Source organism: Lampris incognitus, chromosome 20 (assembly GCF_029633865.1).
Source record: "Lampris incognitus isolate fLamInc1 chromosome 20, fLamInc1.hap2, whole genome shotgun sequence".
Lineage (NCBI taxonomy): Eukaryota > Metazoa > Chordata > Actinopteri > Lampriformes > Lampridae > Lampris > Lampris incognitus.
The window spans coordinates 28,523,673-28,539,387 of NC_079230.1; the positions used below are offsets into that span (position 1 = coordinate 28,523,673).

Sequence of the window (15,715 nt, forward strand, 5' to 3'; positions counted from 1 at the left end):
ATACCCTCTGCTCGGAGGAGCCTCTCTGCATGGGCCGGGGCAGTGGCCGGGTAGAGCACCCCCTGTGGCGGATGAGGGAACACCATCTTCTTCTCCCGATAGCAACGGCTCTCTTTTGGTTGCCATCAGTATGGCCTGCTGACGGTGTGCGGGCCATACTGGGTTCACCACACGGATCACCTTATTACACACCACAAGATTGTTATCAGACGATTTAGAATCGGGACATGTTAGATGATTGACCTCTTTGGTTCTGCAGATCATGACAACACTCTTACTAGCATTGTATTTGATATCGTGCTGCACACCGTACACACAACATATATCAAGGAGCCGCTGGAGACCAGCGCTACAGGGACTAGGAATGACAAGGTCATCTGCATACATGATATGGTTCACCAAGGTATTACCCATCATGCACCCAGTGTTACAGGCTTTCAGCTGCTTGGACAAATCATCGATATAGTGTAACGTGCATGGATAAGTAGACATGTTCGTCCTTGTTTAACGGGTCGGACCCTTTAGTCGACTGGTTAACGTTGTCGCTTGCGGTGTGGGAGCCACGGGTTCGCGTCCCGGCCGTGGCGGTCCCGGACTGCCTCTCCACAAATTCGCTACAATTTAAATTGTAGCGAGCTGGAGACAGAATTCCCCCTTGTCTGACACCACTGCTAACCCCAAACGGGGCTGAAACACTATTACCCCATTTCACTTGCATAGCCTGGTGGGCATACCAATAAGCCAGAATTCTCACAATGTATTTAGGGACCCCCCTTTGACTCAATTTAACAAACAACTTTCTATGATTAACACGATCAAAGCATCAATAAAACACATCAGGACCGATGAGTTTTGGCCTCTGTATTTGTTTACAATTTCCTTTAAGGCATATATCCGTAAGTCAGAGCCATGTTTAGCTTTAAACCAAACTGGTTATCTGTGCAGTTGATAAAGTCATGCCCTCTATCCAGCAGCATCCTTTCTAGGACTTTTGACAGTATGCTGGCTGGAGCTATAGGCCTGTAGTCCTCTAGGCTGCATACTTTACCAGCTTTGTCCTTAATGACGGGCACTAACAGTACAGACAACACGGAGTCTGGTAACAAGCCATGGACCATAAAGCCAGTAAAACAGATAGCAAGGAGAGGAGCTAACCTCGGACTGGCATATTTAAGGTGTTCAGCAGTCATGTGATCTAAGCCACGTGCCTTGCTAACAGACAGCTTGTGTATAGCTTGGTGCACCTCGTGTGACATGATCACCATTGAATCATCACTCTCAATATGGCCCATTTTCATCCTCTCTGTTTGATTCACAGGTACTGCAAAAAGATAGAATACCCTCCCCAATGTAGTGTTAGACAAGAGGTATAGTCAGGACAGTATTCCGTAGTGTTGTAGTGCCAAGGTGGTAAGAATGTTATGTTTTGGGTTGATACTTAATTGTCTCGACTTGCTGAGGGTAACAAACGCCAGAAGGCATTGTGGGTATTGAAAGAGTCATATTTAAGGTCTTATTTCTCTTAACTGAGCCGAACATTTTACTGATACCTGTCAGAACTATGTTGTGCTTTGGACGTTTGTACGGTATTGATGCGTTTATGTCAAAAGTGGGTTATAAACGTTTGTGATTAAAATTAATTAATCGACTCCTATTTTGTAAATTAAGCACACGTGTATTCCACCACCTGCTCCTACTCATCACCACCAGTGGGCTGATCTTACTTTGCCGTGGTGATTGTGATTATTAGTCTGTATTACTAGTCTGTAGGGCCAGGCAGTGGGCAGGACCAGAACCACCATGATGCAGAATCCAGGTCTCCGGGCTCTAGTAGCGGGCTGATGGGCTGGTTGAGTTAAGACTATACTTTCAGGGATCATTTCTATAGTTCCTAACTTGAGAAATGTGTTTCTAAAGTGTGAGTCCCGCCACCCACGATGATGAGTTGCGGCGCTCCTTCCTGAGCGCGAAGCGGGTACAGAGAGGTGATGACGTCACGAGCTCTGTACCATTGATGACTGTTCAGTGTTCCTCAATGGGAGCACCGAGGGATGGAGCGCGTTCAGAGTGGTTTCTTTTATATTATGTATAATATCAAGAACACTTCATATCACTGTCTTTTTATATACACTTGATGTAATCTTTAGATGAAAATAACTTTAATTAAGTACATTACACTTATCATGTAGAGTTATTCAATAATCTGTATTTCACTGTAATCAGGTTGGTTTCTGCTATGTTATCTAACTTCATAGCTTCAGGAAACACCCTGCACCTCATCTCACCAAACATTCACATCTGTGATGTTCACTTGAGCTCTGCAGAGGCAAACGAGAAACCCCTTTCGACCGTCAACACAACCCCAAAAAGTCAACTCCATTTTATTTGGGCAGCTCAAAGGGAAAAAAAACCCACATTTCTTTACTGTTTTACTGCTATTACTCACACACACTATAAAATAACCATTGTCTTGCAGCTCAATGAGATATTTAAAAAGTGGCTGAAAACAAACTTGAGGTCGAACACGTGTGAGCAGCGCATGTTTATGACGTCAGAACAAACTAAGTGGAGGGACGGGAACAAGGAGACTTGGGACCTCAGTCATACATTTATTGAATTATCGTACGAAATCGTACGTTGTTATTTTACCTTTTTGGCAAAAGAGTTAACATTATCATTCATGATATTGTAGCGAATTCGGGGGACAACGCAACCACAGGAACTGCCGCGGCCGGTACGCGAACCCGTATCGCCCGCACCGCAGGAGGCATCGCTAACCGCTAGACTAAAGGGTCAGATCCACCAGCCAGCGGCCAGCGTGTCTTCTTATCCATGCACGTTACAATATATTTTTTTTGGGGGGGGGCAAATTCACCTCTTCTAAATATTGAGGGGGACATGTCCCCCCTGACCCCCCCCATAAATTACGCCCATAGGATATATAATGAACTGGATGTATTACTAGAGTTTACTGACAAGCCGAGAAAAGGAAAGAACACCGTCAGGCACCGACTTTATTTTAATCAAAGACATTTTTGTGTAGGTAATGGCATCTCAGTGTTGCCTTCCCCCTTTTGTCACACGGTCCCTTCCTCTGTAGTTTACAGACGGTCCCTTAGCTGCGGCCAGCCAAACGAATCCCCATTACCACCGAAGCAATGCCGCGTGTTTAAACTCAGCGTATCAGCGGGATACGTGAGACGGCATCCTTTCCCCCCTGGCTCCCAGTCTCCCCCTTCCTGTGTGGGTTGGTCACCTCTGCTCTGCGCCTGTCCAGCACGCTGGAATCACACCCGCTTAGTGACGTCATCGTTCCTATCGCCGCAGTCGTGACAATGAGCGAAGACACTTTGAAAAGATGGATAATAAACACTGATAATAGGCATGTTTTTGTGCAAACGGATGTTCAGGTAAGTCATTTTGAGCAGGCCACCACCAGAGCCTACAGTGGTATTAAATGTAATACGCTCACTTCTTCATGTAGCCCACATCACCTGCCACAAGCCAGGGGACCGGGGAATCCCTGTATTGGCCAAATGGCACCGCCAGCTTTCCCAGGCACTGCTGACGCGACGCGACGGGGCGGGGATACCCTCTGCTCGGAGGAGCCTCTCTGCATGGGCCGGGGCAGTGGCCCGGTAGAGCACCCCCTGTGGCGGATGAGGGAACACAGGCAGTGGGCAGGACCAGAAACACCATGATGCAGAATCCAGGGCTCCGGGCTCTAGTAGCGGGCTGATGGGCTGGTTGAGTTAAGACTATACTTTCAGGGATCATTTCTATAGTTCCTAACTTGAGAAATGTGTTTCTAAAGTGTGAGTCCCGCCACCCACGATGATGAGTTGCGGCGCTCCTTCCTGAGCGCGAAGCGGGTACAGAGAGGTGATGACGTCACGAGTTCTGTACCATTGATGACCGTTCAGTGTTCCTCTATGGGAGCATCGAGGGAAGGAGCGCGTTCAGAGTGGTTATTTTTATATCATGTATAATATCAAGTGTATCATGCGTCACTGCTCTATGATATACACTTAATGTAAAATGGAGGTGAAAATAATGATGTAAAATACATTAGTTATTATGTTGTGATGCACAATAATCTGTATTTCACTGTAATCAGGTGGGTTTCTGCCATGTTATCCAACTTCATAGCTTCAGGAAACACCCTGCACCTCATCTCACCAAACATTCACATCTGTGATGTTCACTTGAGCTCTGGAAAACCAAACGAGAAACCCCTTTCGACCGTCAACATAACCCCAAAAAGTCAACTCCATTTTATTTGGGCAGCTCAAAAGGGGGAAAACCCCCACATTTCTTTACTGTTTTAATGCTATTACTCACACAGACGATAAAATAACCATTGTCTTGCAGCTCAATGAGATATTTAAAAAGTGGCTGAAAACAAACTTGAGGTCGAACACGTGTGAGCAGCGCATGTTTATGACGTCAGAATAAACTAAATGGAGGGCCGGGAACAAGGAGACTTGGGACCTCAGTCATACATTTATTGAATTATCGTACGAAATAAAATTACAAACGTCGTTTGTCGGCGTTGCTTGTTTAGCTCATCAGTTTAGTTGGACCCACTAGTGGAGTTAAGCATTCAATGCACCACAAGGGGGCAGTATAATACCAAGCGCAGCCCGGGTTGATACGGAGGCAACAGGAAAGGATGCGTTGAGCAGATAAAGGAAACCAATTCATTTCCCTCACTAATTAGATTTCATCCACTTGCAGCCAAAGTTGCAGTACTTAATAGTGTCTATTTTGCTTCCACTTCCTGCCACCTTGTGGCGATTCTGGAAACTGCAGTGGTGTTCAACCACTCCAACCTGCACAAAAAGAATCCAAAATGAGGAAAAAGAGAAGGGTGCCAAAACACACAAACAAACATGGCTGAACTCGGGGTCTTAGCCGGTGATGTTGGGGTATCAGTTGGGGAGAAAAAATATTTTGCAAGTTTATCCTACAAACCTGCCGATTAGCTGAAACAACTCTGCTTCGCTTTCAGACGTGCTGCTCCCTCTTCTTCCTCATTTGGCGTCAGTGCTGAACATGTAAAACGCACCACTGGGCTCTGTTGTAACGGCAACTCTGGCAAGCAGCACATGTGTTGCCTTTGTGTAGTAAACCTCGGTGTCCTCAACTACACCTGTGATGCTTTTGGAGGTGCTACATGTGAGAGATTGTGTTGTAGATACTGAGTTGTGTAGTTCGACCTATTCGTGGGAAAGTGAAGGACTGAAGACAGGTTACACGTGATCCGATTTTAACACGTGTCTGTACTGAAACACGTCAGTCACTGAACTGAAGTGAAGTGAAAGTCGTCACGGCCCTGTCGTCCCACACACTGCAGCACCAACCAACACACACAAAACTGTACAACACAACGGCTGTGTACAAGAGAAGGGAGTATTCTAGCAGTACAGACGTTGTGTTCTGCCTGTGGAGTAAATTTCACTTGAACATTGGGGGGGGGACACATTTAGCGGGGGGTCAGGGGAGGAAATTTTGAGCATCACACATTTAATATCCTGCATTCTGGTGAATTTTTATGCACCAATTTGCTCTTTTTCTACAACAATTTATTGTGGAAATGTAGAGGCGTTTGAACGAATCCAATACCCTGGGCACAAATTGGTTTGTAGATGTGCCTATTATGTTATCTCATGTGCCCGAAATTATCAGTTCAAGTTCATTTAAGCTAACATAAACGTCTAGGGGCTACTGTTAGCAAGCGCTAGCTAGCTAGCTAGCTAGTTCGTGGCGGGGTCTGAACTGATAACCCCAAACACAAGTTATAAACTAGATAAGGCTATAATTCATCCGTGTAGTGATATAACGCCATGTATATCCACTGGAACTACACTAGGTGTTATGTACTACCCGGACTGTTATTATGGTTACACCACTACCATGTATGGTTATTACGTCTGCCTACTGAGCCACGATTAAACCTGAGTTCTATAACCCGGTGTGGTCATTGATCCTCGACCAATACTACCCCAAGTATTACTTCAATCCGGAAATACGTAAGAAAATGTAACTCAGAAACCCCAAAGGTAAGAAAGGGTGGTGTACTGGGCTAGACAAGCAAGATGGCTAGCTACGTTACTTACACTTGCTTACACCGTCATTCACGCTCCGGTGTCCTGGTTGTCAGGAGCAACTGCAAGACAGTAACGAGGTCGGCAAGCCCAGTGGCAAGGTTAAAATGGTATGGTCCAAGCATAGGGGTGCATGTAATCGTTGGAAAACAAGTATGAATGACATTTTAAGTAGTTCGACTGTCTGCGTTGTTATTTTACCTTTTTTGGCGAAGGAGTTAACGTTATCATTTATAATATTGTAGCGAATTCGGGGGACAACGCAACCACAGGAACTGCCGCGGCCGGGACGCGAACCCGTATCGCCCGCACCGCAGGAGACATCGCTAACCGCTAGACTAAAGGGTCAGACCCGCCAGCTAGCGGCCAGCGTGTCTTCCTATCCATGCACGTTACAATATATTTTTTTTGGGGGGGGGGACAAATTCACTTCTTCTAAATATTGAGGGGGACATGTCCCCCCTGACCCCCATAAATTACGCCCATAGGATGTATAATGAACTGGATGTATTACTAGAGTTTACTGACAAGCCGAGAAAAGGAAAGAACACCGTCAGGCACCGACTTCATTTTAATCAAAGACATTTTTGTGTAGGTAATGGCATCTCAGCGTTTCCTTCCCCCTTTTGTCACACGGTCCCTTCCTCTGTAGTTTACAGACGGTCCCTTAGCTGCGGCCAGCCAAACGAATCCCCATTACCACCGAAGAAATGCCGCGTGTTTAAACTCAACGTATCAGCGGGATACGTGAGACGGCATCCTTTCCCCCCTGGCTCCCAGTCTCCCCCTTCCTGTGTGGGTTGGTCACCTCTGCTCTGCGCCTGTCCAGCACGCTGGAATCACACCCACTTAGTGACGTCATCGTTCCTATCGCCGCAGTCGTGACAATGAGCGAAGACACTTTGAAAAGATGGATAATAAACACTGATAATAGGCATGTTTTTGTGCAAACGGATGTTCAGGTAAGTCATTTTGAGCAGGCCACCACCAGAGCCTCCAGTGGTATTAAATGTAATACGCTCACTACTTCATGTAGCCCGCATCATCTGCCACAAGCCAGGGGACCGGGGAATCCCTGTATTGGCCAAATGGCACCGCCAGCTTTCCCAGGCACTGCTGACGCGACGCGACGGGGCGGGGATACCCTCTGCTCGGAGGAGCCTCTCTGCATGGGCCGGGGCAGTGGCCCGGTAGAGCACCCCCTGTGGCGGATGAGGGAACACAGGCAGTGGGCAGGACCAGAAACACCATGATGCAGAATCCAGGGCTCCGGGCTCTAGTAGCGGGCTGATGGGCTGGTTGAGTTAAGACTATACTTTCAGGGATCATTTCTATAGTTCCTAACTTGAGAAATGTGTTTCTAAAGTGTGAGTCCCGCCACCCACGATGATGAGTTGCGGCGCTCCTTCCTGAGCGCGAAGCGGGTACAGAGAGGTGATGACGTCACGAGTTCTGTACCATTGATGACCGTTCAGTGTTCCTCTATGGGAGCATCGAGGGAAGGAGCGCGTTCAGAGTGGTTATTTTTATATCATGTATAATATCAAGTGTATCATGCGTCACTGCTCTATGATATACACTTAATGTAAAATGGAGGTGAAAATAATGATGTAAAATACATTAGTTATTATGTTGTGATGCACAATAATCTGTATTTCACTGTAATCAGGTGGGTTTCTGCCATGTTATCCAACTTCATAGCTTCAGGAAACACCCTGCACCTCATCTCACCAAACATTCACATCTGTGATGTTCACTTGAGCTCTGGAAAACCAAACGAGAAACCCCTTTCGACCGTCAACATAACCCCAAAAAGTCAACTCCATTTTATTTGGGCAGCTCAAAAGGGGGAAAACCCCCACATTTCTTTACTGTTTTAATGCTATTACTCACACAGACGATAAAATAACCATTGTCTTGCAGCTCAATGAGATATTTAAAAAGTGGCTGAAAACAAACTTGAGGTCGAACACGTGTGAGCAGCGCATGTTTATGACGTCAGAATAAACTAAATGGAGGGCCGGGAACAAGGAGACTTGGGACCTCAGTCATACATTTATTGAATTATCGTACGAAATAAAATTACAAACGTCGTTTGTCGGCGTTGCTTGTTTAGCTCATCAGTTTAGTTGGACCCACTAGTGGAGTTAAGCATTCAATGCACCACAAGGGGGCAGTATAATACCAAGCGCAGCCCGGGTTGATACGGAGGCAACAGGAAAGGATGCGTTGAGCAGATAAAGGAAACCAGTTCATTTCCCTCACTAATCAGATTTCATCCACTTGCAGCCAAAGTTGCAGTACTTAATAGTGTCTATTTTGCTTCCACTTCCTGCCACCTTGTGGCGATTCTGGAAACTGCAGTGGTGTTCAACCACTCCAACCTGCACAAAAAGGAGTCCAAAATGAGGAAAAAGAGAAGGATGCCAAAACACACAAACAAACATGGCTGAACTCGGGGTCTTAGCCGGTGATGTTGGGGTATCAGTTGGGGGAAAAAAATGTTTTGCAAGTTTATCCTACAAACCTGCCGACTAGCTGAAACAACTCTGCTTCACTTTCAGACGTGCTGCTCCCTCTTCTTCCTCATTTGGCGTCAGTGCTGAACATGTAAAACGCACCACTGGGCTCTGTTGTAACGGCAACTCTGGCAAGCAGCACGTGTGTTGCCTTTGTGTAGTAAACCTCAGTGTCCTCAACTACACCTGTGATGCTTTTGGAGGTGCTACATGTGAGAGATTGTGTTGTAGATACTGAGTTGTGTAGTTCGACCTATTCGTGGGAAAGTGAAGGACTGAAGACAGGTTACACGTGATCCGATTTTAACACCTGTCTGTACTGAAACACGTCAGTCATTTAACTGAGGTGAAGTGAAAGTCGTCACGGCCCTGTCGTCCCACACACTGCAGCACCAACCAACACACACAAAACTGTACAACACAACGGCTGTGTACAAGAGAAGGGAGTATTCTAGCAGTACAGACGTTGTGTTGTGCCTGTGGAGTAAGTTTCACTTGAACATTGGGGGGGGGCACATTTAGCGGGGGGTCAGGGGTCCTCCCCCTGGAAATTTTGAGCATCACACATTTAATTCCCTGCATTCTGGTGAATTTGTATGCACCAATTTGCTCTTTTTCTACATCAATTTATTGTGGAAATGTAGATGCATCTGAACTAATACAATACCCTTGGCACAAATTGGTTTGTAGATGTGCCTATTATGTTATCTCATGTGCCCGAAATTATCAGTTCAAGTTCATTTAAGCTAACATAAACGTCTAGGGGCTACTGTTAGCAAGCGCTAGCTAGCTAGCTAGCTAGTTCGTGAGGGGGTCTGAACTGATGACCCCAAACACAAGTTATAAACTAGATAAGGCTATAATTCATCCGGAAATACGTAAGAAAATCTAACTCAGAAACCCCAAAGGTAAGAAAGGGTGGTGTACTGGGCTAGACAAGCAAGCTGGCTAGCTACGTTACTTACACTTGCTTACACCATCATTCATGCTCCGGTCTCGTGGTTGTCAGGAGCAACTGCAAGACAGCAACGAGGTCGGCAATCCCAGTGGCGAGGTTAAAATGGTATGGTCCAAGCATAGGGGTGTGCTGACAGACGCTAACTAGCGGTACCTGTAGCTATAGCTAACACTTTTCATTCAAACAAATCACTGAAGAATAAACATCGCCGTGAACTTAAAATTTGAAAAGAAAACAATTGTCCTTCCTCTTGATAAGCTTTGACGCTCGGCTGATCTGACCGCTCTGTTGACGTCGCTACGCTAAATTTGCATAATCGACGTATGATTGGTGGTGTAAACTACTAATAAGACACGTTAGCCCCCTAGCTAACGGGTCTGACCCTTTAGCCGAGCGGTTAGTGATGTCGCCTTGTGGTGCAGTACACCTCGTATCGAATCCCGCACCGGGCAAGAAAATAACCGGTTACATCGGTGGCAGCGGTGGGATCCGGAAGTGTGCAGATCCTCAGAAGTCTCTTCGGAGCGCGGGAAGAACAAAGCGCGAGGGCGCGCTTCCGGGGAGAGTGACGACTGTAAACTACTAATGGGACACGTTAGCCCCTAGCTAAGGGGTCTGAGCCTTTAGCCGAGCGGTTAGTGATGCCGCCTTGTGGTGCAGTACACCCCGTATCGAATCCCGCACCGGGCAAGAAAATAACCGGTTACAGTAGACTACTGTAACGTGCATGGATAAGGAGACACGCTGGCCGCTGGCTAGCGGGTCTGACCCTTTAGTCGAGCGGTTAGCGATGCCTCCTGCGTGCGGGCGATACGGGTTCGCTTCCCGGCCGCGGCAGTTCCTGTGGTTGCGCTGTCCCCCGAATTCGCTACACTACAGTCAGCTCTGCGACTGTCCTGCAGCAACAACCTAACCGCTAAACGCAAAAGTACAGACGGAATGGCAAATAGTGCATTTAAACTCCATTAGCATTACATTAATTAGTTAGCTCCAGAAGGTTAGCAAAGACATAAAATTAACTCCAAATTTATTAATCATCCTTCCATTATCCAAGCCGCTTATCCCAATCGGGGTCGCGGGGCTGGAGCCTATCCCAGCAGTAATGAGGCGGCAGGTGAGGAGACACCCTGGGCAGGCCGCCAGGCCATCACAGAGCCGACACGTTCACACCTATAGGGGCAATTTAGTACGGCTGATTCACCTGACCTACATGTCTTTGGACTGTGGGGGGGGGGAAACCGGAGAGCCCCCGGAGGAAACCCACGCAGACACGGGGAGAACATGCAAACTCCACACAGAGGACGACCCCCCCCCCCCCAAGGTTGGACTACCACGGGGCTCGAACCCACGACCTTCTTGCTGTGAGGCGACCGCACTAACCACTGCGCCACCGTGCCGAAAGCTATTAAGTGCCAATAAATACAATTCTGCATACAATTTTTAGGTTGTGGATAAGTGAAATCACGCGGCAGCTTCTTTGGTGGAGGTTTTCTATTCTAATGTCCGCTGCAACAGTAGCACAAAATAACACCGGCGAAATGTGATGCAGCACAACGCCGGCCATTTTTAGCACCAGCTGCCACTGCATTCGAAACAACAGTATCTGTCTGTGGACAGCAAGGCAGTAATGCAAGACCCCACCCCCACACACAAGCTGAGGTTAAGGTTGGGAGGCTAAGCTCAGGGAGAGGAGTGGGAGTCCTGCTACACGTTCCACTTCCGTCTTGCAGAGTCCGCAGACAGACCTTTCTCACTCAAAACGCCACACAGTCTGGCAGCAACAGAGGGGTTGTGTTTGTAGTCTCCTGTGCAGCTGAAAACAGTTAAACCATCTGGAACATCCTGACCTTAAACAGCCCACACAACACCTCTAGAGTACTGCCGTAGACTAGTTATGTACCTGTGGGAGGAGCTGTGAAAGACAGACGCAACAGAGATTGTAATCGTGTACTTGTGAACCACTCCTGCGGATGAAGGCCATCAGTCTGCAGGATCGTGAGTTTACTGGCTCCTCTCACAGGTAGCACCATTCACTAACCTTCTTGTCGATGAATGATCAAGTTGGCACCATCCTTTGGCAATATCAAGTTTGTCACAAGACAGGGCATCCGGGTGGCGTGGTGGTCTATTCCTTTGTTAGTCGGGCCGGGCGTCCCTACAGACACAATTGGCCGTGTCTGCAAGTGGGAAGCCGGATGTGGGTGTGTGTCCTGGTCGCTGCACTAGCGCCTCCTCTGGCCGGTCAGGGAGCCTGTTCAGGGGGACGCGTTACGTCCCCCCGGTGAAACTCCTCACTGTCAGGTGAAAAGAAGCGGCTGGCGACTCCACATGTACGGGAGGAGGCGCGTGGTAAGTCTGCAGCCCTCCTCGGATCGGCAGAGGGGGTGGAGCAGCGACCGGAAGAGGGGGGAAATTGGCCGGGGAGAAAAAGGGAGGGGGGGGTAAAAAAAAAAAAATTTTTCACAAGACACTGCACAAGGACTCAATATGTGGGTGGGTGTTTTGCCAGGTCAGTGGGGCACTCAACTGACCCCAACAAAGGGCAGTTCCCAAAAAGTCCAGCAGTGCCAGCAACCAGTTACATGAGGAACACGGTGAGCTCGATAAGAGCGTGAGACCAGAAGGCGAGCTGGAAGTAGGTCAAAGGTCAGCCCGCTTCATACATCCTTAAATGTGTATTGTAATTTATACTGCAAACACTTTTTGCAGTAAGGCGCCTTGAGTGGCTGTCGCAGCTAGAAAGGGCGCTATATAAAATGCAGCTTGACTGACATTTGTCTGTAGACGTGTAAAAGGGCAGCGGAACAGGTGGCTACGCCCGGATTTGCGTTGAATCGGGTTGGGGAAAGTGCACAAACTTTATGAATCTCCCCTCTCATCTCTGACGTGCGTCCGGGTGACGAGAGGATGTGTGTGTCGTAAGAGTGAGACGTATTGCACACATCTGGCAGCGAAAAAAAGGAAGCGGGGACACCGTCGACAATGGTGATGGGAGGGACTCGGCTCTCGGGGACGTGAGAGGCAGCGGTGGGTGGGTGGGTGGGTGAGGGGGGGTGTCGTTTCAGTCTAGAACGATGGCCCCGGTCTTCGGCTGCCTGCTGCTCTCCTGCGTCTCTGCCGTCTGCTGTGACAGTAAGTACGCCTCGTGAAGATTCAATATGACTGGCAGACCCCAAAAAAGGTGTCAAAGTGGGGACAAATATGTGACGGTGTCAAGACGGCCGCAAGAAGTGGGACTGCTGCTCTTAGCTGCAGTGTAGCTCAGCTGAGGCTGATGACCGTCTCGCATTAACGCCCACCAACAGCCACGGGTCCTCGTGTATGGGGGATAAACTCATCGCTCATGTCATCGGAGAACTTTGAAGTGCAAATCTGATGGTTACGAGATTGCGAACCGCGATAGGCCAAAATCTAAATCCAGGTGTTTTGACAGTGATCACTGTCATCCGGTGTTGCTTCAGTGTTACATTTGCCTGGCGAAAGAGAAAATCTCTTTTAGGCCAAAACTTTGAAGCCTAACAAATATGTCTGCAGATCGCTCTGTAAATTCCTCGTGAGGCGCCAGTAGTTTACATCACCAGTCTTTTGGTGGTTTTATGATCAGCGGATGCTGTACCGGACCGTTGTGGTGAAGAGGGAGCTGGGCCGGGAGGCGAAGCTCTCAATTTACCAGTCAGTCTTCGTCCCAACCCTCAGCTATGGTCGTGAGCTTTGGGTAGTGACCGAAAGGGTGAGATCGGGGATACAAGCGGCTGAAATGAGTTTCCTCCGTAGGGTGTCTGGGCCCACATACCGTGTGGAATGATGGGACTTGGGCAGTCCGCTCCCGTTTGCCAGATCTGGGCCAGAACCAAGCCACAGCAATGCTGCATGTTCCACATATTTGCCGAAGGTGGCCCATATTTGGGCCGTAGTCACCATTTACCACGCGGGCCACTTCAGGGTCACATCCAAATTACGTGTTGCCGAGAGCGCCGCATCTTTGCCAGAAAAGGCCCCACATCTGATTTGGCGTATTTGGGCCATATTTGCTATTATACATGTGGGCCACTTCAGGTTCACATCCATTTTGTCAGGGCCATCAGTGCCGCGTCATTGCCTGAAGTGGGCCCACATTCGGATGCTATCTGGGAGGATGAGGAGCTCGGACATCCGGAGGGAGCTCGGAGTAGAGCCGCTGCTCCTTCTCGTCGAAAGGAGCCAGTTGAGGTGGTTCGGGCGTCTGATTCGGATGCCTCCTTGGCACCCTCCTTTGGAGGTTTTCCAGGCACGGCCAACCGGGAGGAGAACCCGGTGTGGACCCAGAACTCGCTGGAGGGACTACATGTCCGATCCGGCCTGGGAACGCCTTGGGATCCCCCAGGAGGAGCTGGAGGGCGTTGCTGGGGAGAGGGAGCGCCCTACTTTCCTACCGCGACCCGACCCCCTGGAGAAGCGACTGGAGATGAATGAGAATGAATGAACGATCGAAGGAGATCAGACGAGCTCCATTGCAAAAGGTGTAGTTTTATGAATATGCGGGGTCCGCATGCAGCTCAGCATGTCGAGAGTCGGGGGACCTCCAGCAGAGCAGTTGCCCCTGCCTGCACCGCATCTTCTCTTTTGTTCAATGAATGATTGTCCATGAAGATATTGCTTGTTTTATGAGGCAAATCTTTCCGTGCTTCCTGATTTGAAGGACCCTCGTGTTGATAATAATGGTCATTGTTTTTCAGTGTCAGCAGCCTCTGTAGCTTCTGCACGATAACAGGTCAATTTGTCCTGGCATCATCTCATGGCATCACGGGAGCAGGATGTAGTAGGCGGAGAAACTGATGATGACCCGTGGGATAATATTCTTCTCCGGGTCCAATCTTTATCTTTATGTGCCAAACTGATTCATATGTTTTGGTTTGCCCATCTCTTCATAACTATTGGTCCAATATCTGTGAAGCGTTATAAGGGGTACTTCAGCTGCCCTTTGATCCAGTTGCATCAACAGCACTCTTTGGGGGTCGTACTGGATACAGTGGTCCCGCCAGATATTAAAGCAGATCTTGAGGCCTTCTTGACCCTATTGGCTAGACAACCGATATTACTTCGGTGGAAGTCATCCTCTCCTCCAGCCCACGAGGCTTGGCTCAGGGATGTTCTTCATGTCAAGTCAATTAGAAAAGATCAAATACACACTACGTGGGTCTACGGCTAAACTTTTCAAAACATGGCAACCCCTCTTTGACCTTATAGAGACACCGCAGTTCCAGACTGTACCTCGGTGAAGACGGCTGATGGTTGTTATTCGTCCTTGTCATTTTGCTCCTTTGAATACGCAAGACTGATCTGTCACACTAATTATGTTGCAATTTACTATGGAGACTGCGTATTTTGTGGGGTTTTTTTTAAGTTATTATTATTTGTTAGTCTTTGCAGGGGGTATATATTTTTCTTCTACTACACACAATTTTTTATATGTATATGTATATGTATATATATGTATATATATGTGTGTATTTATATATATATATATATATTTATTTATGTGTGTATGTATATATGTACATATATATTTATGTGTGTATGTATATACACACATATATGTATATGTTTCTACCTACTGTTTTTGCCATATTCATAATATGTGCCATTATCATTATTATTATTATTATTAATAATAATAATATTATCATTATTAGTTTTTAAAAATGTTGAAACTATTGAGTACAATATTAACAAAGGTTAATAAAGAGTTGGGGGGGGGGTGATAGGTCAACAACTGTGCAGCGTCTGTGAAAGTAAACCTGCTGAAATTATTATTTTTTTGAATTGTTCGTCTCCTCTCGTAGGCACTTCATCTGAAAGGAAAATTGTGGTGACTCAGCCTCCCAATGTCACCGCCACAGAGGGGGAGACGGTCCAGATCGAGTGCTGCTGGGACTCTAACGTGACCAGAGGACATGTCAACTGGCTGAAAGTTGAGCAAAAACTGGGACATGTGCCTTTGGTGAACGGATGTGGGATGACGCATGAAGCCTGTAACTGTACAACGCTGACCTTGCCAAATGTCTCGAGAGCTGATTCAGGTTCATACACTTGCAAAGTGATCGACGAGGTGCCAATACTGAAGATGTTCCGAGGAGGAGGAACCGTCCTCA

The 15,715-nt window shown here is 47.6% G+C and overlaps 3 non-coding genes across 3 annotated transcripts; all 3 read left to right on the top strand.

The window, feature by feature from the left end:
- Positions 1-1,857: 1,857 nt before the first annotated feature.
- Positions 1,858-2,072, top strand: LOC130131183 (small nucleolar RNA U3). The gene has a single exon (XR_008812343.1). It is a non-coding gene; the product is annotated as a small nucleolar RNA U3 (small nucleolar RNA).
- A 1,682-nt stretch (positions 2,073-3,754) lies between these two features.
- On the top strand, positions 3,755-3,969 carry LOC130131179 (small nucleolar RNA U3). The gene has a single exon (XR_008812339.1). It is a non-coding gene; the product is annotated as a small nucleolar RNA U3 (small nucleolar RNA).
- Positions 3,970-7,413: 3,444 nt separating this feature from the next.
- On the top strand, positions 7,414-7,628 carry LOC130131180 (small nucleolar RNA U3). The gene has a single exon (XR_008812340.1). It is a non-coding gene; the product is annotated as a small nucleolar RNA U3 (small nucleolar RNA).
- The last annotated feature ends 8,087 nt before the right edge of the window (positions 7,629-15,715 follow it).